The sequence below is a fragment of the Juglans microcarpa x Juglans regia genome, chromosome 2D, assembly GCF_004785595.1.
Source record: "Juglans microcarpa x Juglans regia isolate MS1-56 chromosome 2D, Jm3101_v1.0, whole genome shotgun sequence".
NCBI lineage: Eukaryota > Viridiplantae > Streptophyta > Magnoliopsida > Fagales > Juglandaceae > Juglans > Juglans microcarpa x Juglans regia.
This window is the reverse complement of record NC_054596.1, coordinates 14,219,558-14,245,863: the sequence shown is the minus strand read 5'-3', so window position 1 is coordinate 14,245,863 and position 26,306 is coordinate 14,219,558. Positions and strand designations below refer to the sequence as shown.

Sequence of the window (26,306 nt, the reverse complement as noted above, 5' to 3'; positions counted from 1 at the left end):
GTTACCCCGCAAAGTCTCATTGCGCATGGTGTGATGGGACTTGATTCTAGGTGTCGTTTCCCTTTTCGAGGTGTGTCAATGCGCTATTTTTTCCCCTTTCGGGCATGTCAACTGTCACTTCATTTCAACTCGTATTTTATGCTCATTTTCCCTCTTCTTTTGGTCTTCTGCCTCGTTCACATTTCTTGCTTTCTTCTTCTCCAAGTTCTTGCATTTTTCTTCTCTGAGTTCTTACCTTCTTCTTCTCTGAGTTCTTGCTTTCTTCTTCTCTCGCGATTTTCTTCATTCTTACATGGCTTCCTCTTCTTCCAAGGGTAAGGCAGTGGTTTTGGCTCCGGACTCTTTTCCACCCCGCGACTCCCCTCCCTGAATTGTCGTTGCTCCCCCGGCTTCCATTTTTGCGGGTTCTTGCTGGTCTTTTGTCATCACTTTGCATGAATTGGAGAACACCCGAAATAACTTCAACATTCTTGATTTCGTTGATTTGAAGGTTCCGACTCCCAATTAGAAAGCTATCGACGCTAAAGGTATGGTCGTCTCTGTTGCCCTCTATCTTGCTATGTTTACCATGGGGCTTCGATTGCCCTTCGTGAGCCCAGTTAGCGACGTATTGGATGTCTTAGGGCTTGCTCCAACTCAATTAGTGCCTAATGCTTGGAATCTTGGTGGCCTGCTGTGTTTTGTGGCGACGGGTCCTGGAACCCGTGGGTGATGAATACGCAGACCTAACAGCCTGTGAGTTTTGGTCCCTTCATGGGTTTAGGCATTTGGAGAGGAATCTTTGCAGTTTTAGAGCCTGTCGGGCCTTGGTTGATTTAGAGTGTAAGTATTCTCATGTGAAAGATTGGACCAGCAAAATTTTCCTTATTACCGGCTTTGGTTGGGAATTTCCTACCGATAAAGCTCTTAATCGAGAATTTTCTATAAGGGCATGTTGGTCTCCTGTCCCCGATAGGGATGGCTACGAAGTGATTCTTTCCTCAAGTGAGGATGCCCGTGTTAGGCTGGTGGAGCCTTAAGTAGTAGGAGCTGATCCCTTCTTCCTTGGTGCTGTTTGAGTACCCTCTCTGAAGCCGCTCTTGAATCTGCGAGGCACATGTCAGAGGTACCTCATTCTTCCAGTTCCAGTAGTCTTCCTTCGAATCGCCTTCACACTCCAGTTATATGTCCTCTTGCGGGCAGCAGGGTAGGCACAACTGGATCAGCGACTCTTCTGAAGATGGAAGCTTCGACGGCCACACCTCACACACAAGGTGTGGGCCTTGTTTCTCTTCTTTCAAAAGCTCCCCGTTCCTTTTTCCCATTGAAGCCGATGCAGATGCAGAACCCTAGCAGAGTGAGAGGAGGTATGTTTAGCTAAAAAACTTACAAGTACTTGCAAAAATTAAGTGGGTTGCAGATCGAGTTGAGGGAGAGAGATGGGTTCGTTCCAAATTACTCTCCACAAAATCTCTCGACGAAGATGGGACGAAGGGAGAAAGGGAAAATGGAAGGGAAGAAAGAAGAGAAAGAGGAGATGAGAGCTGGGTTGTGGAGAGGAGAGGAGAGGAGAGACAAAGGGAAAAGGGAAGAAGAGATGGGAAAAAGAAAGAGGAGATGGGATGAACTGACGAAGGGAGAAGAAATATTGACTAAACTTGCAAACATCATAACACAAATAAGTTGTGTATGTGTCAAAATTCTATTGGCTGGTGTAAAGGAAGAAAAGGCACCCAACCGGTTTGGAGATTTTCTCATATATTATATGCCTACATAAATTATTAATACATAGATGTAATATCATAATATATATCTATTTCATATATGATTCTCACATACTAGTATATGAAATTAATAAATTTTATCGATTAATTATTGTATAAATTATAAAATATAGTTATGAAGTATATTCAATATATATGTATAAGTAATTAGGTTACATATTATATATTTAATTATAAAAGTGTTATGCTTATATTATTAACTAATACATAGATATATATATGTATGTATATATACACAGGTGTATGTATATATTTATCAATATATGAATGAGTTTTAATCGAGTCGAGCTAACGAGTCGACTGAGGCATAAATGAGCGGGCTCTAATGAGTCTTAGTCAAGTCGAGTCGATTTGTGTCGAATATGTATCACTTACTAATCGAGCAGGTATCTGCTTTCACGGGTGAATTTTTTTTCCACAAGTTAAGTTCGATTCGCATTTAACCTAGGGAGTACTGAGCGGATTATCGAACTCATTTATAACCCTAGGTGTACTTGTGCTGATATGGTCTGAGAGGCAGATTCAGTTGCTACTAGAGTCTTTGTTCATTATTGATATATATACGAAGAGAACTGTCTATTACACGCAGACATTACATGAAAATAAATTCATTCTGCTACGTACAACCTGTGGTGGGAAACCGCCGAATAATCGGCTTACGTGGCTTTATGCCACATTAGCCAATATATTAAAAAAAAAAAAAAAGATGGATCCTTCGATGCGTGACTTGTGAAATTATAGACTGTAGCGGTCAACTATAGAAGACATACAAGCTTTTCTAAAAAAAAAAAAACAAAGTTAAATACATAACGTAGGGGTTCTTTGGTAAGAAAATTCTCATTAAACTAGAACAGACTAGTAAGAGCATTCACATTGGTTATGCATATGCATATGCAAAATCATCTCTTTTAGAGATTCACTTAGCCATTTAAGCAAAACTTTTACATTGACTTATGCATATTTGAAACAAAATAATAATAAAAATATTATTATTTTGTTATTATTAATTTTTTGCCTAAATGTCTTTTTTTGTTTTTTTAGAGTTTGCAATTAGCACCCAATAGAAATTCCATTATTTAACCTATGCTCAAAAACAACAATTTTATGCATCCAAATTTAGCAATTCCTATAATAAAATACATCAAATTTATATACGCCAAAAATGAATCCCATGTGCTCATAAAATAATCCCCTGGGGGGGGGGGATGTTGGAGAGAGAGAGTGGGAGGAGAGAGAAATAATAAGTAAAATATATTTTGTGGAGTGAATAGTAGATCTCCAAATTTACATAGATACTCTTAATAGCTAGTTAAATATTTAGAGATGCATAAGCTAATGTAGAGAAATTTAAGCTTATATTATGCAAATATAACTTTACATATGGAGATGCATAGACAAATATAGATGCTCTTAGAAGAGACACGGTGAACGTCGTCTCATTTATAATGCTTTGCAATATTAAAAGAAGGAAAATGATAATGGATCAATAGTCTTGTCCTTGTTCTTTGACTTTTTTCGAGAATGAATTGTTTAGATCTCGTTTAGTTATCGAGCGGTGCTGTTCTGCCGCTTAGAGTACTAGCCCGATGCATGTTACTATTAGGCTATTTTTTTTAATTTATATTTTTATTATTTTAAAATATTTTTAAAAAATATAAAAAAATATTAATATACTAATAGTCAATTTTTTAACTATTATATAAAAGAAAAAAAAATCAAAATATATGATGTGTCAAAATAAAGAGACAAATTAAGTGAGCAAAGCACCATTATTTTTTTCAACATATTTGCAACAGCTAGGGTATTTTTTTCCAAGCCTACCAAATTATAGATAGTACGACAAAAAGTTCCCATAGTAACATTCGTGAAATTACACAAAAATGACTATAATATGGCCGGCATGGAACTTGTTGTATCCTTTCGATAATATAGATCAATATTTTCGTGAACTTTTTTCCAAGCAACCAAATTACATGAGAATATTCAATAATTAATCATGCATGCATCTATCTTTTCGAAATGACAGCACACGCACGAGATAAGCGTTTCTAAATGCTATCGTTGATCATATCTCTCACATGAATTGTGCTTATTGGTGGCAGTGAAATTAACAAACCAGCTTTTAGGTGTTGCTAATCTGCAAATAAGTGACTTTGTGTGTTCTCTTGCCTTTTATTTTAAATCAGAACCAATTGAAGGATATCTGAATGCATCTAATCCTAGTTAACAAAACGGAGGATCGTTTCTTTTGATTTGATTTAAATGTATTGAAATGTGATTGATTTTATGCAACAGGTGATATTGATCTTATCAAAATATGTTTCAACTTAAAATCCAAAGGCTTTTTGATGTTATAATAAATGCCCTTTCTTGTTTTACTAGAGTTTCTGTTTTGAAGATATATACAAAACCTTCATTTTTTGTCAGTTATTACTAGTTGGAGCATGTGTCACAAACCCATTTTTAAAGCTCTGGGTGTAAAGTTTGTGTTGGTACTTGAAATTTTATTATATGTGCGTAGATTTTGAGTATAAAAAACAAAAGCAATGAATTTGTACAAGGAAAAGTACATGAAGGTAAATAGCTAGTGACAGCAGTACTCCAGTGAGAAACATAAATATAAATAGTTGCTAGGTTTTAAACTTAAAACGTTTCTATGTAATTAACAGCGCGAAAGGGGTTGGGAATAACTTATGGTTAATACTTACCTGATATTCTGAGATTTCTCATGGGACGTGCGGTAAATCATAATTTCAGCTAAAGAATTTGCATGGCATGCGAAGTTTCACGCATGGAAGTGACATTTAATTAGCTGATGGTCTTTAATTGCGGCTGAGTAGCCAAAGGTTGTCTGTTGGAATGACACCCAGAACGCTGAGGTTGCCCAAGCCTGGTGAGATGCTTTTAGCTGTCCATGGCTCACCCCATACGGTAGTCTTTCTAGGGGCAGGCAAAGATTGTTGTTCTAAAGGGGTCTCTTCACAAACAATTTTAAAGAGTCAGTGCTACATGCCCCCATTGCCCCGCTCTTTTGTGTGTATATATATTTAGAAATTTTTTAGGCACAAGAGTTTTTATAAAAATAAATTTATAAATTAACATAATTTCATATGATATGTTAGATTATTTTAATTATAAATTTATAAATTGATATATTAAATTATAAAATAGATCTAACGTATCATATAAAATTATATCAATTTATAATTTTATTTTTATTGAATTTTTTATGAATATAATAATTTTTTTTTAAAATCTTTTTGTGAGTATAATAATTTTATTTTACCAAATGACTTGATATTGCCGCATCATTAGTAGATTCCATTGGCCAAATGCCTCTAATTGTCATAAATTCTCATCCTCCAAAATGGAGGTATTGGTTTCAAAGCCCTCTACAAATGTATAAATAAAAAAAAAAAAAATTAGTCTTTGGTATTAATAACACGTGGTACTAACAGACCTAGAAGGGGCATAGTAAGATTTGATTTGGACGGTAGACGAGATGAAATAATTTGTAAGTATTAATAAAATAATTTATGAATAATCGTAAAATAATTTGAATTAATATATTTTATGAAATTTTAAAAAATGAGATGAAAGATTGAATAAAAATATTATAAATTTAAAATATTATTAGAATAAAATTTTTTATTTGATATTTAAGAAGTTGAATTATTTTTTATATTTTATTTGAAAGTTTGAAAAAATTATAATGATTAAATAAAAAAAGACGAAGATTTGAAATTAAAAAGTATTTGTATTTATGATGTTTGAATATTGAGATGAGATGAGATGAGATGAAGTGAGATGAAAAGATTTTGCTATCCAAACTAGGCCTAAATTATAAACGGCCCACATGTCTTGATCAGAAGGTTCAGATCTCAGATGAAATGAAATGAAAAATTTGTTATTATAATATTTTATTGTTATTTTTGTTTTAATATTTGAAAAAATTAAATTATTTTTTATATTTTGTATGGAAGTTTGAGAAATTTATAATTATTAAATAATAATTAAATGAAAAAGTTAAAATTAAAAATTAAAAATTAAAAAACATTTATATTTAAACAATATGAGATTAAATGATATAATTTAAAAGGATTGTGACATGATTTTGTATCTACCATTCAATAATTCAAACCGGGGCTGGTTGCTTGACGTGATTGTTGCAATGACGTATATTTCTTTTCCAACAAAAAATATAGTTTGTCTTTGATTCGTAACCATTATATTTGAGTTTTCCATTATACGAAAGCAAATTGGGTACATACATACTCATGATCATAAAAGATATCATGATCATAAAAGACTAAGAAAGCAAATTGGGTACATACTCATGATCATAAACGACAAGTTTTTAGAATCCCCACCGCCTAGAAATTAGACAATTCACAAAAAAGACAAGATCTTTCATGTTCTTCACAAATGACACGATCATCATTGTCTGAAAAAAAAAAAAAAAATGTCCTGTAAGAAAGCTAGCCATGAAATGCATGTGTTGTGAAAACAAAAATTAAACGTGATTTTATTCAACAAAAGAACGTACGTAATAGCAAAATGTTACATGTTTTTTTTCAATATGAGTGAAAAAATTGAGTGGATAAAGTAGTATTATTTTTTTTCGAGCGGTGTTATTCTGTTGCTCTTATTTTTTTTAAATTTTTTAATTCATATTTTTTTTATCATTCTAAAACATTTTTAAAAAATATAAAAAAAATCAATATACTAATAGTCACTTCCTTAACTTTTAAATAAAGAAAAAAAATTAAAAACAAATCAAAATACATGAGATACTAAAATGAGGGGATAAATTGAACGGACAAAATAGTATTATTCTTTTCAACATGTTTGGAACAGCTAGCGTATTTTTTTCCAAGCGTACCAAATTATAGATAGTACGACAAAAAGTTTCCATAGTAACATTCGTGAAATTATACACTGTCTAAGATAGAGTAGAGAAAACATTATATGAACAAAATTCAAGAGATTATGTGTTTTTTTAAAAACCTAAAACAAAGGAAATAATAAAAAACGTAAAAAATATATGGAAAAATAGCGAATTATAGCTTGGAAAGCTGTAGATCAGCATTTTCAACCTTAGAGGAAATCAAAGATGCAAACACCGAGATTGTGGTGGCACGTGAGGGACACGTGCTATCCTGGAAGTACGGTGAAATGTCAGGCCTGAAGAAACCGATGATCCTGATCCTAGAAAAGCCGTGCATGGCGGCTATAGAGCTCCCTTTGCAATGTCGTGTGGATGCCACCCAAGCACTTTGGGCCGCGCGTGTGGCTCATGCGCTGCTCTGTTCGACGAGATTCTTCGTCAATCTGAAGGATTGGAGCCTTGAGAATCTTGCGGTGGGGCGTGTGGTGGTCGTCTGGCTCTGAAGAACAACAGATCTGCATTTTGCCATACTATGAACGAAAAAATAAACAAAACCAGACAAATAAAAGAAAAACTAGAGAGAAGAAGGAGGAGGGATGAGGGAGGAAGGGATGAGGGAGGGAGGAGCCAAAGCTCCAACCCCCTCCTCTGATCTAAGTTTTTTGAGAAGGGGTTGTGTAGAGAGAAAAACTAGAGAGAATAGTGTTTCCTTTTATGATCATTACAAACTTAAATTTACTCGAGTGAAGGAAGAGACAACATTGTTGTATTTTTTCTTTATAGTCATGATGTGTAATAATTATTAACCTTAGATGTATGTAAAAAATATAAGAAATCGACAAAATTTTGGCTGATCGTACTCTCTATTAAGGCACATGCTACACACACGAATCCTTCTGGAAGATATCCTCAACCACTTGATTCGGATGCAGGGGACTCCATGACAGCAGCATAACAAATGCTGCAATAAAGACTATTCGAGAATCATCTTTTTGTTTTTTTCATAATGCTTTTCATTGGCTATTGTATTTTGTAAATACATTGTGATATTGTACATTCAAGTGTGTGAGGAAATATAGAAAATATGAGCTATTGAATTCTCTGATCTTGGTTGATACAATTTATCAAACACCTCGTGTGTCTCTTCATGGTACCAGAGCTCTAATGGACCAACGTCCATGTTTTTTCCCATGGAAGCTGATAAAACAAATCCCAATGTAAGTCCTGCTATTCTCAATTTCGCTTCACACTTCATCACGTTGAAGCTTTCCATAGACAACTATTTACCATGAAAAGCTCAAATTCTTCCATTTCGTAAGGGCCATCAACTCTTTGGATACATTGATGGCTTTATTCTTGTGCCCCCTTCCACTGTAAATGGCAACAACAACCTATAATACACGAAATGAGTGCTGCAAGATCAACTCATCATCTCAAACAATTAATTCCTCACTCACAGACATAATCTTAGCACACGTGCTTGAATGCACCACCTCACGTGAAATCTGGAATACTCTGTATTGTCTTTTTTTAGCTCAAAACTTCAGCTCATATGATGCAAACATGTTTTCAATTTGCCACATTCAAGAAAGGATACGAAATAACTGAATATTTTCACAAAGCCAAGTTCCTAGCCTCATCCTTTAGCGCGGCTAGCCAAATTCTTTCTTCTTCTGAATTTACAATTTAACTTCTAGCAGGTTTGGGATTAGACTATGAATCTCTAGTTAAATCCCTAACCACTCGGCCAAAACCCTTATCTTCTTCCTAGATGTATAGTTACTTACTCAATCACGAGTCAAGACTTGCTCATCAAACCCAATCCCTGCGATCGGGCAACTCACTCACAGCTCACAATACCACCTTCAAGCCCTCTGCCTCTTATTCCAATAAAGGCCATGGGCGTTCATTCCGTTGTGGTCGTGGCATTGCACATAGTCCCACTCCCATGTCTTCTAATTTCGATTTCAATTCTCCCACTTCCAGACCCATCTGTTAGGTGTGTCAAAAGACTGGTCATACGGCGTTACAATGCTATCATCGGTTTAATCAGTTTTACCAAGCCCCTGCACTACCGTCCCTTATGGGCCACTATATAGCTCTGCCACCTTCAGTTCCTCAAGCAAATTACTGGTTTCCAGACACAGCGGTTGCAAACCATTTTATCTTTGATTTATCCAACCTTAACTTGGACTCCACTTCATACTATGGCACTGATCAAGTCACCATTGAAGATGGCTCTTCCATCCCTATTCAATACATTGGAACAGCTCAAATTCTAACTCCGAGTGGTAATTTTCTTTTCACCTCCATAAAATTTTACATGTTCCATTGATTACTCGTAATTTGTTATCAATTCGTCAGTTTTGTTTAGATAACCATATTTATTTTGAATTTAATTTCTCTGGTTTTTGTGTGTATGATTTGCACACTCAAGTGGTATTGCTTCGGGATCCCGTTAGGAATGGCCTTTATGTCCTTCCCACTGCTGCCGAGTCCTCCCCTTCCTCCATGCCTCTCACTTCCACTGCTTTTATTGGTGAACGATCTTTTTCCCATACATGGCACTCCTACCTCAGACTTCCCTCTCCCTGAACCACAACATTTACCATCAAAAAATTTAATCTCCCGGTCACATAAAAAATGACACCTTCATTTTGCTCAGCTTGCACCCAATCCAAGTCTCACGTTCTACCACATCCATCTTCTCCATCTCGGACACACAAGCCCTTTGAATTGTTGTTTGTTGATGTATGGGGACCAGAACCTGTGCTATCCTCTTCGAGTCACCCTTTTTATCTAGCTATAGTAGATGAATTTACTAAATATGTTTGGTTATTTCCACTTCATACTAAGTCCAATGTTTCTACAACTTTCTTGGCCTTTATACGCTATGTAAGCAACACTTTTTCTTTTAATATCATTTCAATTTAGTCTGATTGGGGGGGGGGGGGGGTGAGTTTCGACCTCTATAACATTTTCTTCAATCATTTGGTATTTCTTATTGTATAACATGTCCTCACTCACATGCCCAAAACGACAGTGTTGAGAGACGTCATCATCACATTGTAGAGACGAGTTTCTCTCTTTTAGTTCATGCCTCAATTCCATCAAAATATTGGACTGAGGCCTTCCAAACCGCTGTATTTCTCATAAATCGCATGCCCACACCTATTCTCAATAATCTTTCCTCATTTCGAGCATTTTTTTGGTTATTCTCCCGATTACAAATTTTTACGCACCTTCAGTTCTGTCTATTGGCCCAATCTGCGGCCCTTTAATCGTCACAAAATGGATATTCAGTCTCAAATGTGTGTCTTCATGGGCTACAACCCAGATCACAAGAGCTATAACTGTTTACACCTACCATCGGGCCACTCTATGTGTCTAGGGACGTTTGGTTCAATGAGACCCTTCTTCCCTTTGCATAGATTTTGGCCCCCTATACTTCACTTGGCCAACTTTTACACACTAAACCCTCCTCTACTTCGCCTCTCACCATCTTACCTGTTGGGCCCCTCACTTCCTCTTCTGAGCCCATAAGCTCAACTCCCTTTCGGGATTCCATCAGCCCAACCTCACTTTCTAATTCTGATTCCCCCTCCCTTGCATCCCAAACACCTTCTTCTCCTCTCTTCTCTGATAGAAACCCTAGCTCCCGTCCCCTTCTTCTCCTCCATCATTACTCTTGAATTCCTCCTTTCTCGGCCCCCCAGTAGCCACCTTATGGTCACTAGGTCCAAGACAAACAACCACTATGCCCTTCTTTGCACCGACGACACCATACCTTGGCCAACCTCGAAACCATCCTTCTCCCTTACTGTCATTGCCTTGGCCCCTATTTCTGAGGAACCATCCTCTTACACAGAGGCATCCAAGTTTGCTGAGCGGCGAAATGCGATGGCCATTGAATTCCAGGCTCTCCTTCAAAATCGTACATGGGTGTTAGTTCCTCCTCCGTGTAATCGAACTGTTCTAGGGGCTAAATGGGTGCTTAAGACTAAATGGCGTGCTGATGGATCCCTTGAACTCCGTAAGGCTCACCTTGTGGCCTAAGAGTTTCATCAGCAGGCTGGTTTGGATTACATCAAAACTTTTAGCCCTGTTGTGAAACCTGCCACATCTGCCTCCTTGTCTCCATTGTAGTACAAAACCAATGGTCTTTTCATCAGCTTGATGTTCAACATCCCTTCCTACACAGGGACTTGGAGGAGGACGTCTATATGCAGCAACCACCAATGTTTGTCAATTTTGATCTTCTTTCTTATGTCTGTAAATTGCAAAAATCGATCTATGGGTTGAAGCAAGCTCCTAGAGGTTAGTTCTCCAAGTTGAGTAATTGTGACACCCCGACTCTCACGTATAAAAACAAGGGAATCGTGACGTCAGGATGATAACAACACGGGTCACGCATCCCAACGAAATGTGCTCAGGTGTGTGCAACATGCAAAAGTGCACAATAAAAATCGCAGTGGATAATATAAATAAGTCATCTAAGTACCAGAAGTTTAAATACAAATATTCAAAACAATTTACCCTTAAAGAGTTATACAGTTATCCCAAATATATTACAAAGGCAATACATAAATAATTGATAAAGCGAATCTCGAGAAACAGGAGTAATCCCAGATCACTCCGCTAACGGAGCCAAGCTTAAGGCTCGTCATCCACATTTGCATCAAAAGCTGTGATACCATAAAATGGTACCACAGGTAAGTATAAACCAAACAACTCCCGAGATAAAAACATATTAATGCAACCAACATGCATTTATATGACAAAATACACTTAGCCATAAAATACCATTTTTCCCAGAAAAATAATTATTTCCAACACACGCCAAAATCCATTTTGGCCCAAAAATATAGTCCGTCATTTTTCCAGAAAAATCTCACACAAAACAAACTATTTATCGGACACTGTAGGTGGGAATCGTAGGCGAGACTCTACCACCTTCCCTGCTTACCACCATCCCTACCGCGTGCACCGTACGCAGGAATCACAGGCGGGACACAACTACCATCCCTGCTTACCACCATCCCTACCGCATGCACCGTAGGCGGGAATCACAGGCGGGACTCTACCACCATCCCTACAATTCATTTCCACACAATGAATATTTATCACACACAATGAATACTTATCAGAGCACTGTAAGCAGGAATCACAGGCGGGACTATACCACTATCCCTACTCACCACCATTCCTACCGCGTGCACCGTAGGTGAGAATCACAGGCGGGACACAACCATCATCCCTGCTTACTACCATCCCTACCGCGTGCACCGTAGGTGGGAATCGCAGGCAGGACTCTACCACTATCCCTGCTTACCATCATCCCTACAGTCTCTTTTCCTTTTTCTCAAACCAGTCAATCCAGTCGTTTCAGACACACTCAAAATCATTTCACATGAAAATCCAATTTTCAAACAAACACATGAAAACCCTGTTTTCAATAAACACATGAAAACTCTGTTTTCAATAAACACATGAACATGAATGTATGTACACGAAAACTCAGTTTCACTTACAAACATGATCATGCGTGCAATATGCCATGTACATGAACAACGCCATAACAATAACCAACAATGCAAACCAAACATACAACAACTCCATCCACAATCCATCCGACCCTTGAACTTTTCGGACTTAGTTCGGCATAACCAACTAGTTCACAGATAATATGTGTTAGTGCAAAAATACATTTAAATTATGAAAGTTCTTTAAGAAAATACTTACAGTGCTATATTATAATTTCTGAAGGATCACGGAGGTGCAAGAGACAGCAACATAGTAACAGAACACTGCCAAATGCACTGTGGCCGTGGGTCTCAAAAACCCACTAAAAATCCACCAATTTTAAAATAAGAGAATAAATTTTTGAATAAATAAAAATAATCCTTCAGTAAAAATACACTAAAATACGAGGTATTACAGTAATAAGCTGACATCATTAGGATTTCATGGATCTTGGTCAGATTCATCCTTGTTTATTTACTCTGTTTCATCTGATTGCATTTATGTTTTAATTTATATTGATGACATCATTGTAACTAGCTTTAATTCATCACTTATCACTGAGTTTGTTGTTGCCTTACGGTCATCTTTTCCTATCAAAGACTTAAGTAATCTACATTACTTCTTAGGAATAGAAGTCTGTCGTCAACCTACATGTCTGCCACGGTACATCACTTAGTTGTTAAATCGCACAATCATGCAACATTTCAAGCCGGTTTCCACTCCCATGTCTGCCTCTGTCAAACTGTCAGCTCTTGATGACACGACATTTGAAGATCCACAACTCCATCGCAGTGTTGTGGGCAATCTTCAATATCTTGCCTTCACTTGGCTTGACATCTCTTTTGTTGTCAATCGAGTCTGTCAATTTATGCATTTTTCTCGTATTCCTCACTGGTAGGCCGTAAAAAGAATTCTATGCTATCTTCGTCTTATTGCTCATTATGGTCTACATTTTCCTCATCTTCTTCATTTAGTCTTACTGCTTTCTTTGACGCTGACTGAACGGGTTGCCTGGATGACCGGAAATCCACAAGAGGTTTCTGTGTCTATTTTGGTTCTCATTTAATTTCCTATGGATCTAAGAAACAACCCACTATTGCTTGATCATCTATTGAGGTATAATACAAAGCAGTGGCAAACACTACCTGTGAAGTAATCTAGCTACAGTCCTTATTAAAGGACCTTGGGATTTTTCTAACTCATCCGCCTACCTTGTGGTGTGATAATATTGGGGCCATGTATTTGTCGGTTAATCGTATTTTGCATTCAAGAACTAAAAATGTTAAATTAGACTATCATTTTGTAAGAGATCGTGTTGCTGCTAAGACACTACAAGTTTCATTTGTATCAAGTAAGGATCAGTTTGCTGACATTCTCACCAAGCCACTCTCTGCTGCAAGATTTTCTACTCTCCATTCAAGCCTCACCATTCAGCCCGTGTCGCTTGAATCGATGGGGTATATTAAGGCACATGCCTCATCACATGCTGCACACACGAATCCTTCAGGAGGAAATTCTCAACCACCTAATTCGGATGCAAGGGACTCCATGACAGGAGCATAACAAACTCTACAACAAAGAATATACGAGAGTCATCTTTCTTCTTCTTCTTCTTCTTCTTCTTTTTTTCTTTTTTTTTTTTTTATTCTAGAATGCTTTTCATTGGCTATTGTATTCTATAAATACATTGTGATATTGTACATTTAAGTGTGTGAGGAAATATAGAAAATATAAGCTGTTGAATTGTCTGTCGATCTTGGTTGGTTGATACAATTTATCAAACACCTCGTGTGTCTCTTCACTCTCCTTTATTTTATGCTAGCTAGCTAGTGATGATAAGAAACTTCAAAAACTTGGCTTGAGTGAAGAAAGCGACAAACATATATATATATATATATATATAATATTTACGAAAATAAAAAGAGTACTAATTTTAAATGCATTAGTAGGATAGAAGAAAACAACAAGACTACTAAGTTTAAATAAAACCTATTAACTTAAATTAAATATACTATTTTTATTTAATAAATAACACATATGATGAGTGGATGATATTCCTTTCTGGTACTAATCGTTATCTAATAATAACAAAATCCAATTCATCATTCTTTTGAATATTCTCCTTTATCATCATCCCTAATTATGTGCATTAAATTATTGAAAAATCACTTATTATTCTTCACTTAATTGTCAATAATTTAATAACATATAAGGAGATGATGAAAGAATGATAATAAAAAAAATGATAAATAGTATTTTTTTTTAAAACAATATGGTAGGACAGTAGTACTTGATGATATATATGACTTCATAAAAGCAAGTTATTAATTTTGTTTTTAAAATTATATAATACTAGTCACATGCGTGCTATGCACGAGAAAAATAATTCCTAGATTCATTATAGGAAAAGAAAAAAAAAAAAGAAAAAACTTCTGATTTTTGTGGAGTAACTATTTTTAAGTGGAACTCGAAGGATCTTATTTATTTGATAAGGAAAATGTTGGTATGACTCTCAAATTTGCTTATTCATATATATTTTAATTTTTTTTAATGATTAAGAGAGTGACTACTATTACTGAATTTATATATATTTTTTTTATTTTTCTTAATAGTTAAGGATGTTTAGAAAATTCTTAAATGAAAAAGAAAAAAATCATTTACACTGTGTGCATAATTGGGATGCACATTTGATATGCACCCTAACATTGTCCATTTGATAAATAGAAACTGACAAGTCTTCCTATCATTGTCTATTAATTTGATAAATATTAAAAATTATATTCATATAAAATTTTAATTTTATCTATTCATTTTCACAATTCTAATATAATATTTATTTTAAATTATATTTTAATTTAATTGTTCTCCCTCATTTTTCAAAATCCAATAAAACATATTAATTTAAATTATTTCACTAATATTTACAAAATTTTGAGATACTTCCGTCCAAATATGTCTCTAGGCTTGGCATCAGTACGGAATTGAGAAGCTTTGTGTAACATTGACAAAATCCAGTACATACCTTAAAAAAGGGTGTTTGGGACAAACTTTTGTTTTAGAGTAATGTTAGAGACAAGATCCAAATGCACTAGTTTTATGAAACATTTTGTAAAAAAGTAGACTCCACTAAGAAAAGAGTTTTTCACACTTTTTCATGATGGAATCTATTTTTTTATAAAAAATTTACGCAAAATTTTATACATTTGAGACTTGTATATATCATTATTCTTAATTTTACAAGCATTATTGTCAAGTACTATTGTGATGCCCACAGATTCCGCTTGGGATCGGACGGACATCTGAAGCGTCGGGACATGCAACACAAGGTTACCTACCCTCGTTCATGACATATAAGATGCAATGTTCCTAACATGCGTCTAGCATTATGCAATATTCGCAGCGAATTTTTTTTTTTTCTTTTGGCAATACCATGCACCAAACTTATAATATCCCAAATACTTAAAACATACTTCATACATAAAGGCATACTAACAACCGAGATCACAATACTAGTCCAAAATGATTGTGAACAAAAGAGTGCTGGAGATTTAACTCTACAAAATACAATTAGTAATCTAGGGTAACTACATCTAAGTCACACCGTCACTTAGTCGACCGTTTCCAGCTGGTCGATCCCTAGTTCTCCTTCAGATCCTGTAATAAGATCTACCATTCGGGGAGAATGATAGTTGGGACTACCACAGTGAAATTTGATTACAAATCTCAGCAAGTTAACAAAAAGCCTTCACACAGATTAATGATGCATGCATGGCAATAAAGGCATAAATACACAATCAAAGTCAATAGTAAACATAACATATCTTGACATAGCATGGTATGAAATTATAAGCATAGCATGACTTGACATAACATGGCATGAGCTGACATAACTTGAACTGAAACTGAAACTTAGCTTGACGTGACATAAACTTGAAACTTGACATGAACGTAAACTTGAAGATAACATAACGTGAAACATGACTTGAACGTGAAATATATGAACTTGGAATCTTATTCAGTAGACTTAATCATTAAAGTGACCATACGGGTGCTACATAGGTCCCCTTGAGCCGTGTGTCCCTGCCGATTATCGCATCACAACACATGTGTCTATACCAGCTGTGAGTGCGTTAATACGTACTCCACAGTTGTTGTGGCCCCACGTATCCTACGTGTTACAATTGCTGTGTCTCACGTAGTGTATGCTCCACAGTTGTTGCGGCCCCATACTTCATGCTCCACAGTTGTTGTGGTCCCATGAATTGTTTGTGCTACACTTACTGTGGACACACGTAAAATAAAGTTTGGCTCAATCGGCGTTAGTGCCTGGCGCGCTCCGGTGACTAGCTAATTAGGCCCCATTCGCAACCTGTTGACTGTACTTCGTCAACCCAGGGAATTTCACACCTATTTAGACACTCCAGCGTGAACAAGGAGTTTCACTAGGATATTACCCCATCGTAGCACTTAGGGTCGTGATTGACATGAATAACTTAACAAGACTGTTCTCGAGATACACAAACTGTATTCAAGACGGAATGACATGAATATGAAAAGACAGAAGTCCTGACATAGCGTAATGTGACGTGAACAGAAGATGACATACATGACTTACTTTGAGTCTTACTTGTAACAGAAAATATTTTATAACATGGCATACATGTAACAGATATTATTTCGTAACATGGCATAACATATAACAGACAATATTCCGTAACATGGCATAACATATGACAGTAAATATTACGTGAAATGAAATACATGTAACAGATGGCATACTTAACTTAACGTGACATACTTGCAATGCATAGCAATGTATAGAAATACGTGACAGAATATCTTATGTAACAGATGAATAATTCGTGATAGAATAAATTCTGTGTAACAGATAAATATGTAATGACTTGGCATGAAACATATGATAACATGCATACATACACTTTAGTTCCCTTACTTATCACTCATACACATTAAACTGATAGTAAGTTAAAAGCTAACTTACCTCGATAGTCGCGTTCTACGAGAATAAGTGTGAAACACGAGGAACTATAAGAGGGTATTCTAAAAGTTAGAAATTAATTACTAGCAATTAGAAATGTGAAAAGAGGCAACTTAGAGTAAAATTACCATTTTACCCTTTACAAGTGGGAAAATGACTATTTTACCCCTAACTTAAGGATTTCATATCCTATCTCCAAAAATTACCAAAATTTACATTCCTCATGTAAATTTTGTCCTAAACTCAAATATCAACTCAGAAAAATTTAAAACCATTCACAACTATGGAAAACTCACTATTGCCGAAACCTACTTAGGCCATTTCTCTTGATTTTGGTTCAATTCTTTCAAAATTCAAAACTCATGATTAAACCAAAATTTTGTAACAAAGATCTTCCTATCCTAAGTTTAAAAACACACTTAAAATATCCATTAGGAAAAATCTATTCATCAACACCAAACTTTTTGTAAAAAGACCCAAACTTTTTAACAAAAAGTAAGCCCTTTAAATCACAAGTTTTGACCTTAATAAAAACATCTCCAAGAATTCCAAAAACTCAAATCCTACCTCTAACATATTCATAACATCATTCTAAGATCAACCATGCTTTAAATCATCAAACAAAAGTCACCAAAAATCACAAAACAACACTTGGAGTTTTTGGTTTTAAACATAGTCCAAAACAGAAACTTTTCTCTCAACTACATTTGATCAATCTCTTGATCCATGGCTTAAAGACATGTGATCTTCAAACTAAAACATCACATGGTCTAACAATGGGTCCTAAAGAAGATCTAACCATCAAACTTAAAATCACATGGCTAAAATTCAACAAAATATGGATCTAACCCAAAAACATCAAATCTTAGGCCAAACCGAAATCCTCTTACATAGAAAAATCATATCTTTAAAAATAATACTAAATATCTTCTAAATAACATCCTAAAATGTATATAAGAGGCTTAGGATCATCATATAAAAATATCAAAGCCTTTGGAATAAGATTATACCACGAAATATTTAAACTTTCACAAAACAAAAACTGTTTTCCCACCTCCAGTTTTCAAGTTTCTAAATCTAAGGAAATCTATCATCAAAAGCTTTAGTCATGCAATAAAACCTCAATGAACATTCATAAAAACATGTTAAAAATACTCCATAAAATTTTCGGACCAAGATATGTCCATTAGCTTGGTCAAAAATTCCAAAACATATCATACTCTCCAGTTTCACGCCCAGAATGACCTTTGCATGGTTAAAAATACTTTTTACTAATCAAATGAGCATGGATTGAGACGAATAAGATATATACGGAAACTAGACTCAAAGAAGAACAACTTAGATGAAGGAAAAATCGTGCGAAAATACTTACAAAGGGTCGAAAATGGCCACGTAAAAATACACAGAAATCTGCCCGAGAGAGCGCTTTTGGGTTTCTCTCTAAGAACGGGGAAAAGAAGTGATGAAATGGAGAGAAGTGTGTCTTGCACGACTTTAGACTCCTGGAAGGGGAAGTTATGGACTTGAAAGACCCTTGATTGGAGTTGGCTATGTGACATAAAGTAGAGAATAGTGAGAGGAATGGACTGCCTGCAGCAGCTGTGAGAGATGGAGGTCGATGTAGTGGATTTCTCCTTCACATCAAGGCACTATTGGGTGCAGCCAATGGCAGTGGATGGTCTGCCATGTGGGGGAGGAAACTTCTCCAAGAAGCTTTGCCAAGGTGGCCAATTTCGTGGGCCTTGGTGGGCCCCACCAAGTGGGCTTCAATTTGGGGTTTAAAGGGGATTTGGTTAGGGTTTGAGATGCTATCAAGCCCAAAATCAATTTTTCTTGGCCCAATCAAATTCCCAAGGTTTAAAAGGTTGAATAATGATGCCATAACAAGGATTTGATTAATTAATAACATGTGGAAGTAATTTAATCAAGTGATTAAACACAATACTAGAAATGGGGTTAAAAAGGGTTTGGAGACCAACTTTAGGGTTTGGGAATACCATTTAGGGTTTTGGTTTCAACCAAGCTTTTGGGGTTTCAATTAGATTCCAACCATTTAGGGTTTTTCTAGGGTTGAAACCCTCTTTGGTCTGGCACAATTTGGTTGAACAGATGAAACACAGTTTTGCTTAGGTGGCATGATCTCACACCTTGATTCCTTCACAAATCTATCTAATGGTTTTTCTTTGTGCCAAGTGTCTAATACTATTCCCTATGTGTGGCTAAGATCTTGCCGAGTGTCCAAATAAAACTTCCCTAACCTAATTTGGGCATTCCACACTGTGATTTTAAAAACACTGCACTAGGTGCGCTTATCGAGGTTACTATTCACTCCAAAACATTGCATAATAAAATTAGTATTGAAAAATTCTAAATATTCATATTAACCTATAGTGAAAATCGTTTACCGAAATTCAACCCCGAAGTGCCCCTAAAAATAATTTCACAATTTTCAACAGACGTTTCGTCCGGAATTATGAAAATAGGCTATTGCGCCATAAAATCCTAAATAATCCACTGAGTCTAATGGCGTAGACCATAATGCATTCTAACACTTCTAACTACCTCAAATAAATAAACTCGTAAATTTAGCACCACAGTGAGTGATAACGCTGATTATGATGACAGACTAAAACCTGAGCGATTGGTCGATTCGTAAAAACGTATGGGTTTTCACGAGGTTCCTAAGGTCAAAAGAAATTCTACCAGTGAATTTCTTGTGGGCTGTTACAACTATGAACCGTGCAGATGTCATATATGTCACCTAACAATTATTCGAAAGTATTAAGAAAAAGAAAATGATATAATTAGCAACTAAACATTAAAAAAAGAGTAGTGTTATTTGAAAGCCTTTACACCACAAACTATCCATTTGACATAATTTGATTCGTAATATTCAAATTTTAAAATTTATCTTCCAAATAGAATTATATTACATGGATGGTGTGTGATATAAAAATCTTTAAATAAAATTATTTTTTTCATACATTTAAACTGTTGCAAGGACAATTGAACTCAAAGTAGAAAAAATCAAATTTTTAGTATGAAATTGTAGTGAAGTTATAGAATAGTTGTTGATGTATCAATTGTCCTAAAAAACAGTCACATTTGAGCAAGACAATTTTTTGAAGAGAAATATTTTAGCCACAAAGAGATTTCATAAAAGTAAATTTATAAACTCACATGGTTTGATATGATACGTTAAATTGTAAAACTATTTCTTTTGTAAAGTAGATTTAACATATATATCATATGAAGTTATGTCAATTTGTGAATTTATTTTTGTAAAATTTTTTTGTGACCGTAACATTTCTCTTGCCAGACAACATGTACCAAAGGCACCACAATTACTCTTCAATTCTACTTGTAACACAAGTACTCTTCAATTCTACTGTTTTTGTTGTCTCTTTGCAATAACTCTCTCACATCTTGTAGAGAGTCTAGGCACATTGGCTCGAGTTCATGACATCTACTTCATGGTTTTTTTGTAAGAAAATAGGATTTTTTTATTTTTTATTTTCTTATGACACATTTACATGCTTGAGCAAAATCTGGCTTTGAAGTGATTGGAAGAGTTTCTAGTATATCATCCAACAATAAGACCAATTTACTTGAATAAAAACTTACTTGAAGCAGTGCTAATAATTGCCATGCATGTAGCATCTTGGCTTTATAATCAATTAAGAAAGCCCACATATATAAATATTGCTTAAATATGAGCCGTTATTTATTTTTAAGTTAATTGATTTCAAATATAGTTGTCACTTCATTACCTTCCAAAATCTAGTAATTAAGTTGCGTTTAGATAATGAAGTGATCTCAAATATTCTATGAATAATATTAAAAAAATAATAAAAAAGTAATGATATAATATTGAATAATAGCAAATAATAGTGAAAAATAGGTAAAAATAATAATAAAATAATACATAGTAGTGAAGTATTCTCAATACTAACCAAACTAGCCCTAAATATAAATCCAAATTTTTAGAAGAAGTCCAATTAACATGATATCGATAAAGTGACAAGTTACAACCAGCTTTAACAACTTTTCCACAAATGATTAATAAAATGTTAATTTATTTTTTAAAAAAAATCCTACTTCTTTTATTTTCAGTTGATTGGATTTAAAAAATATATATTATTTTATTATGTAATAGTAAAATAGTTGTCATATTTGTGATTCATGCATGATAGCGCTCCATCACACATGATTGCCTGATCAGTACGTAATTATAACAATACTAATATTTTCAACATTTGCGACCATTCTTTTCTAAGGCGCCGACTGCTTGAATTCGTATACCCATCCATATATATAGGAAGAAAAGCCAAAGACTAGTCGGTCCATTATATAATATATATCAACTCATTAATTATTATTATTATATTTGTTGGTGTCTACTTGAAGGTTTTACAGTCTATGTTTGTGTGTTTGAAATTGTAGAGATTGTAATTAATGCATGTTTGGGATTGTTATGTGGCTGTTTGGGGTTGACATGTGAGGCTGTATGGGGTTGATATGTGTCGTTGTTGTGTTGGACAAGTTATGACTGTGGGCTGATTGTGTTGGATATGTTGTGAGTTGTGTGGCTGTTTGGGATTCACGTGTTTGGTTGTTGGACAAGTCAGGCAACTGTATAATGCAGGTTATTGGTTTAATAAAGCGACGGATAAGTGTTTTTGAATGTGTGATTGTTTGGTTGACGTATGTATTGTGAATGGTGAAGTGAAATTGAGGAGGATGAGCTAAACTATTGGTGTATTGTATATTGGAGGTTGTGTTGTGTGATTATAGAAACCGAGGCACCATGATGAAATAATTGTTAATTATGGATTGTTTATGACCTCAACTATTGATGGACTTGTACTATTCTACCATTAGGATTGTGGAGTTTCTGTTAGTTAGGTAGTTATGCTTGTGTGAATTATTAACATGTGAGCGAACATTTTTCTGGTTTAGGTTGTTGTGATATTCCTAGAGTACGGGCTTTGCTCAAAGCATAAATAATACATTATGAGAGTCAGATAAGCGGTGCTCTTATGCTAGATTTTGCATAAAAAGAATGAACTGATGTTGATTTATAAAAATATGCATTTTTTTTATGAAAAAATAAAAATTGTAAACAATCTCGGTCATTTTATCTACATTATTCATAATATCTGTATAAGAATAGAAAAATATTTTCTATTATGATTGTTTAGACATAACCAATTTTTGGCATTACGTTCTCAGATGTGTAAAAAGAGCGATTCTAAAAATATGAAATTTTGTACATGATTATATGAAGATTATCTATTTTCGTTCAGTACTTTGTTATGATATGATGTTGCATCTGTAAACCTCCGTCATGTGTTTTTGTTTATGTAACGACCTTACCTATAAAATTGTGACCTTTGTTATAATGTTGGTACCAACATCTCTATTTCTGGTGCATCCACTTTGGAGACAGTAATTTTTTGCGTAGTCTTTCCTGTGTACACATTCAGGACTCTGTGAATAATAAGGAAAAAATTGTACATTTTGTTTCTACTCGGTTGGTTGTCAGGATTTGCACAACCCTACTACAAGGGTTAAACATGGAATACGTTATGTTATGATGTTGTTCAGTTATGTTTATGCCAAAAGATTTTTTATATTTTACTGCTGTAAATAAATGTTTTATGAAGTTCACTCTAATAATTTGATAATCTGTTTTGTTCTACATATTGTATTGACTCATGTTTACATACTAATATATGTTCATTGCTTATTAAATTTTTTATAACTCCCCTAATTATATTTAATATTTATAGATGATTTTAATGGTTTCACTAGAAATCATGAATAGGAAGCATAGACATGATATCTGAGAATAGTAGATTTAGTATTTAAGGGTATTATGATTATTAGAGGATTTTATTCTTTAAAAGATTCTTATTTTATAGATTTGGTTTATTGGGATGTTGATATTTTATTGAGACTTAGTGGAATTGTTGAGCATGAACAGCTGGGTACGACCTAGGTTGAAAATTCTTTGCAACATAAAAGCAGTACAAGAAAAATAAATTTTTGTGAACTAATTTATTATAATTAAAAGATTATTTATAATCATTTATTGAAAGTATCTTGTGGTGAATAAATAACTTTCTTGTAATATTAAGGTACATCCCGGTCCCAACCTCGCATTTAAATACATCTTACCAATGTTTTTGACACAGTAATATTTAATTATGGGTAGTGCTACAGCCCCCGCTGGGCTGTAGTATTATTTTACATATATTTTTTTAAGTTATTTTTTATATAGATTTTTTAATATTTTAAAAAAATAAAATAAATTTAGAATATTATTAAGAAAACACTTTCTTAATTAGAAAGTAAAAAAAATTATCAAAAAATATTTTCTTAATCACGAAATAAAATAAAAAATCATAAAAAAATAAAAAAAATATTTTTATAATTTTTTATTTTACTTCATTATTAAGAAAATATTTTTTTAATAATATTATGATTTTTTTTATTTTTCTAAAATATTTAAAATGATTAAAAAAATTATATAAAAAAAAATTTTAAAAACACATTAAAATATATTGCTAATCTCCGGCGGGAGCTCCCAGCGGGAGCCCCAGCAGGAGATATAGCATTTTCCTTACTCGTTTGTTTTCAGAGATGGGATGAGATGAGATTAAAGTTAAAAAGTTAAATAAAATATTATTAGAATATATTTTTTAATATTATTTTTATTTTGAGAATTGAAAAAGTTGAATTGTTTATTTTATTTTATGTGGAGATTTGAAAAAATTATAATGATAAAGTGAGATGAGATGAGATGTTTCCTGAAAACAAACTAGGCCTTAATTATATGATCAACGGCATCACGAGTCTTCATAATTAACGTCGGTACTAGTACTGGCCGCCAGTAGCCGGTGGCACAGATTCTCTGAATCTCTGATGTGAAAAGAACACGTGAAAATAGTTTAGTACTAGTCTTTCTTCCTTTATATACTAGTCATTGAAGCCATAAAATCCCACCAATACCATGGCTTGGACATGGGCGATAATTCCAGTAATAGTTATGCTTGCAGCTTATCTCTTGCGAGAGTGCGCATGGAAAAGCAGGAACCAGAGTAAGAAATTGCCACCTGGTCCAAGAAGGTTTCCTGTTTTTGGGAACCTTCATTTGTTAATGGGGGAATTCCCTCATCGAGATCTACATCGACTAGCTCAAAAACATGGCCCTATCATGTACTTGCGCTTGGGCTTGAAACCTGCCATTGTTGTCTCCTCCGCTCAAGCGGCCGAGCTGTTCCTCAAAGCACATGACCACGTGTTTGCTAGTAGACCAAACTTAGAGACAGCAAAGCACATCTCTTATGACCAAAAGAGCTTGGTCCTTGCTCCGTATGGCTCTTACTGGCGCAACATACGCAAGATGTGCTCCTTGGAACTGCTTACTAGCCATAAAATGAATTCTTTCAGATCCATGAGAAAAGAAGAGCTTGGTCTACTGATAAACTTTCTTCAAGAGGCTGCTACTAACTGTGTTGTTGTTGATCTCAGTGCCAAAGTTTTCTCTCTCAACGCCAATATGGCTTGCCGTATGGTGGTTGGGAAGAAGTACATGGACAATGATCTCGGTTTAAGGGGGGTTCAAGGCTGTAATCCAAGAGGTGATGCAGTTATCAGCAGCTCCTAACCTAGCTGATTGCATTCCTTTTATTGCTTCCCTCGACTGTCAGGGGTTGACACGACGCATGAAGGCAGTTAGCAAGATCATTAACGACTTTTTGGACAAGATCATAGATGAGCATGTCCAACTCAAGGACGAAAATAAGACAAATGACTTCGTTGATGCCATGTTGAACTTAGTGGGATCTAAAGAATTAGCGTACAATATGGAACGGTCCAACATCAAAGCCATAACTTTGGTATTTTTTTTTATTATCTTACGCGCGCAGTCGAACTCATTAAGTGTGGAATTATGTAGTTTTACATAAAATGTGATTTCCAGTATTTTTTCATTAATTAGTAACTCTACTGCATTAATTTCCTGATGATGATTTCCTTTCAGGACATGCTGGTTGCCTCAGTGGACACTTCGGCAACAGCAATTGAGTGGGTACTCTCAGAACTAATGAAGCATCCGCGGGTAATGAAGAAACTTCAAAAGGAGCTGGAATATGTGGTGGGCTTGGAGAGGATGGTAGAGGAAGCAGACTTGGATAGGTTGGAGTACTTGGACATGGTTGTAAAGGAAACCTTCAGGCTACATCCAGTAGCACCACTTTTGATTCCTCACCAGGGCATGAAAGATTGCGCCGTTAATGGTTTCCACATACCAAGGAACTCTAGAATCCTGATAAACACATGGGCAATTGGGAGAGACCCAAGTGCTTGGAATGATGCAGAAGTGTTCTTCCCAGAAAGGTTTGTTGGGAGTAGCATAGATCTCAGGGGACGCGACTTCGAACTCCTCCCATTTGGCTCCGGCAGAAGAGGTTGCCCAGGGATGCAGTTGGGCCTACTAGTTGTACGGCTGGTGATTGCACAACTTATCCATTGCTTTGATTGGGAGCTTCCTGATAACATGCTCCCAACTGATTTGGACATGACTGAGGAGTTTGGCCTTTCAGCTCCTAGAGCAAAGCATCTACTTGCCATTCCGGCTTATCGCCTGCACGAATAAGAATTTTGGGTTCTTATTTTTATTTCTGCTGTCTAAAAATAACGTGCACGCGCGTTCAATGTCTGGGTTTGCTGTTACGTTGTCTTTAATTATTCATTATGGACTATATTTTCTGCTGCAGTACTCACTCCTTTGAACTGATCTTTAAGCAAGAGGCCAGCCGCGTGTCGATGGATTAAAAACTTGAGTTTATGTGCATGTGAAAGAGTGCACAATTAAGACTTAAAAGTTTAGTTGAGTTGAATTCTATATAAATAATAATAAGTTGAGTAATATAAAAAATTATATATAATCTATTTAAATTAAATTTAAAGTAGTTGAATGTTAAGATGATCTTGATACTTTTTATAAAAATTTAAAAAAAATTGTGAGCCTAACGCATAAAAATATGTTAAGTTAAAAAAAATTATGGATCACTTATAATAAGATTTTGAATTGAGATGACAGAGTTAATTGAATATTTAAATATTA

At 34.9% G+C, this 26,306-nt stretch overlaps 2 pseudogenes; one reads left to right on the top strand and one right to left on the bottom strand.

Annotated features, from left to right (window-relative positions):
• Positions 1 to 1,015: 1,015 nt before the first annotated feature.
• LOC121249287 lies at positions 1,016 to 10,219 on the bottom strand (annotated as a pseudogene).
• Positions 10,220 to 24,168: 13,949 nt separating this feature from the next.
• On the top strand, positions 24,169 to 25,958 carry LOC121250776 (annotated as a pseudogene).
• The last annotated feature ends 348 nt before the right edge of the window (positions 25,959 to 26,306 follow it).